Raw genomic sequence first — 3,516 nt, 5'->3', positions numbered from 1 at the left:
TTTGGTGCAGATCTGATTATAAATGAGGAAATGAGAGCCAATCGTATTTTCATGGCGAAACGCCTCACTTCGCCATGGCACCACGGCAACACCATTTGACTAAAGCTCTCTGTGCCTTAAACGAAGTTAGGACAACATGTTGTCTGTCTGCTGACACAGTTTTAGGTTGATGAGGTCAAGTAGGACAGAGAGGGACCATTCCAAGTAAAAAAGGTGACTTCTGGTTCTCAGGGGGCGTGGCTTCAATTATGTAACAGTTTTAACATACAGTTTTGTTGGGAACCGAGAGAGGATTAATACTACCAGGTTTCGTGTCATTTCAGTTTCATATGTAAAAGTTATTGCATTTTGAAAATGTTGGCGAGTACGCCAACTTCGAGGCCTGGCCACACCCCTTTAAAATGCTGGAAAACTCAAAAAGTTTGATAAGTTTGGATCTCACATGCCTTATCTGCATACATGCCAAGTGTGAAGCCGATGGCTCACCGTCCCTAGGAGGAGTTCGCGAAAGTTCGACGTCAACAAAATTGAAAAAGTGCCAAAAATCGGCCTTTGAGCCAAAATGGCTGACTTCCTGTAGGTTTTAGAGCATACCCATAATGTAACTTTTTTCATGATTTGGTGAGATCTATGCACCTGCCAAATCTCAAATCTCTGTGACTTACGGTTTTCCCCAACTCACGTTAGGCGGCGCTGTAGAGCCATTTGGCCACGCCCATTTTGGATTCCATTATCATACGTAAATTTCACTAGGGGGACAATTTACTGCCAAGTTTGGTGAGTTTTTGAACATGCTAAAGCCTCCAAAATGCTGTTTCTTTTACGCGGAGAAAAATAATAAATAATAATAATAATAACAAACGATACAGGAACAATAGGCTCTCGCAGCGGTGAGCTGCTCGGGCCTAATAATAAACATTACAGATACAATAGGCTCTCGCAGCGCTTAGCTGCTCGGGCCTAATAAGAAACTTTCGAAATACAATAGGCCTTCGCAGCGCTTTGCTGCTCGGGCCTAATAATAAGAAACTTTCGAAATACAATAGGCCTTCGCAGCGCTTTGCTGCTCGGGCCTAATAATAATAATAATAAGAAACTTTCGAAATACAATAGGCCTTCGCAGCGCTATGCTGCTCGGGCCTAAAAATGTCTGAGGACTTCAGTGTTGAGGAAGAGCATGAGTTCTTTGCCGAGCTGAATGCGCTGGTTTGGTCTGCCGGCTTCCGTAGAATCGTGAGCGCGCATGTGCGCGCTTTCAGGAAATCCTATACACTACTGTTTATGCTCTAAAAACATTCTAAATGACTTCGTTTCGAGTAAATTCTGGATGCTACCCACTCAGGACAATTGGAATACATTGGACGAGCAGTATGGAGGAATATTGAAACGTTTTTTGTGGACTTTTATGGACCTTTCTGTCTCGGTCACCATAGACCTCCATTATTTGAATGTCAGCAGACAGCAAGAAGCCTCCCAGATCTCCAGATGCATTTGAGATATCAAAAAAGTACTCCAGAGTGTTGTTCAGCATGGCGGTGAGTAGAAAATGAAGGCTAATCATGTTTTGGGTGTACTATTCCTTTAAGGTGAACTCCTAGCACCCCAAACACTTTCTGTGCCCAAACTCTATTCTTCAAGTAAAAAGGTTCTCTGACAGGAGGAAACCGCTTCTAAGCCGTATTCTGAATCTATAAAAGATAGTTCATCCAGCCTAGTGATTACTAGGGCAGACAAATATACCTGAAACTAAGATCATTTTTGGGGGATTCAGGGGATTATTAATAATATTAATTTTATTAGTATTAATAATATTAATTGTAGTTGTGAAAAAGACAAACAAATTCTCATTTTAAGCTTATTCAAATAGCAATAATTCTGGTTTAAGGAAGGGTGCCAGTGAATTTTAGGTTTCTACCGAGTCCAAGAGCTCTTGGAAATAAAACAAAAAATTAAAGGTTAATGTTTATCTGATGGCACAAAATAAAATTTGAACAATCAACAGTTAATATATCTGTCATTACTTGTTTTATGCTATAACTGCACCAAACAGTTTCCTTTGAAATCATTAAGCTGTAGGCTCAGAATAATGGGGGCGCCATCAAAGAAATATGTTAACCTCATTTCTAGCATCCCTTTGAGTGTTTGGCATGACACCTAACCAAAGTATTTAAGCAAAACACAGATTAAACAACGTTTATTGTCACTCTATGTCATCTTGTATTTGTTTCAAAGAGATTTTCCTTTATTTTATTACTAGAAACAGTTTCTGGTCCCACCATCTGCGTCCTTTAAAAAAGAAAAACAAAACACAGCAAAAGATGTATGGCTGACAGTAAGATATTGTAGGAAAATAAATCAAATAAAAGTTCCAGCAACCTGAATAAAAGAATCTAATACCCAAGGACATCCTGTTTGCAGATATCTTAGGGGAATCTATCTTTTTTCTGCAGTACACTTGCAGCTGGCAAGCGTAAGGACACAAACCGATTTTTTTTTCTGCTTGTTACAGAGCACTCAACAGCTTACTGCACCAAACTAAACCCCTGCAGCATACCTCTCCTGTGCTTTCTACTTGGACCGGAGCCCATAGGCAAGCAGGCAGGCGAGCACACATCTCCATATAGCAGAACACACGCACCTACACACATGTACAAGCACACACGAGCATGCTGAAACACTAGCCCCCAACAAACACCTACACTGAAGCACTCTGTTAACCGGACTAACCGTTCTCTTAGCAAAACACAAACAGGTAAACGTTGCCTCGAGGTGTTGCCCACTGTGGCAACAGCAACAGATGAAATTGCACCAGCAGCAAGGCAGGTGAGTTAAAACAGGACCACACATTAAAATCTAATGTCTAAATGTATTTTAGCACAAGTCTGTAAGAGTATCTCTCACACTTTAGATATAAAATTGTTTCTTTCCCCTTTTTCATTAAATATTATGACATTGCAAAGTCTTAAGAACCAAACACATTTAGAAAAGTGATGGACATTCAAAGTCAGCAGAAAAAGAGAGTGGAATACATGCCTGCATAATAAGGTATGCAAAGAAGGTTTTCAATGCAGCAGCTGCAGCAGCAGTGTTAACCGCATAGGCAGCAGCTCTTCAGACGGTCAGAGAGATCTGGAGAGGTTGAAACATTACCTCGCTAGCATACTGCGTGATAACGTTAAATGCTCCTGCATGCAGAAGGTATGGCATTTGTTTCCCCAGTGGGATGAGACAAGCGCAATGACGGAACAAAGTGAGGGGAGAGGAAAAGCGAGAGGAGAGCGTAAGGGGAGAGAAAGATAACAGACAGGGAGCTTCAGACCTAGCAATGATGCTGTTTAACAAATAAAAACCCACCCACCTCAGTCTGAAGCAGATTGCTCACGCAGCAGCCAGAAAGGAGGAATGATGCAGAGCACCAGCCAAAATCCAAAATAAAGAGCAGAGGAGAAGCATAGGAGAGGGATGCAAGAGTGGAGACTGCAAGATCCACTGTGACCAAGATTGTGCGCAAGAACA

Source organism: Cyprinodon tularosa, unplaced genomic scaffold, assembly GCF_016077235.1.
Source record: "Cyprinodon tularosa strain WSP-4 unplaced genomic scaffold, ASM1607723v1 ctg830, whole genome shotgun sequence".
NCBI classification, from domain to species: Eukaryota; Metazoa; Chordata; class Actinopteri; order Cyprinodontiformes; family Cyprinodontidae; genus Cyprinodon; species Cyprinodon tularosa.
Note: the sequence above shows the minus strand (reverse complement) of the source record.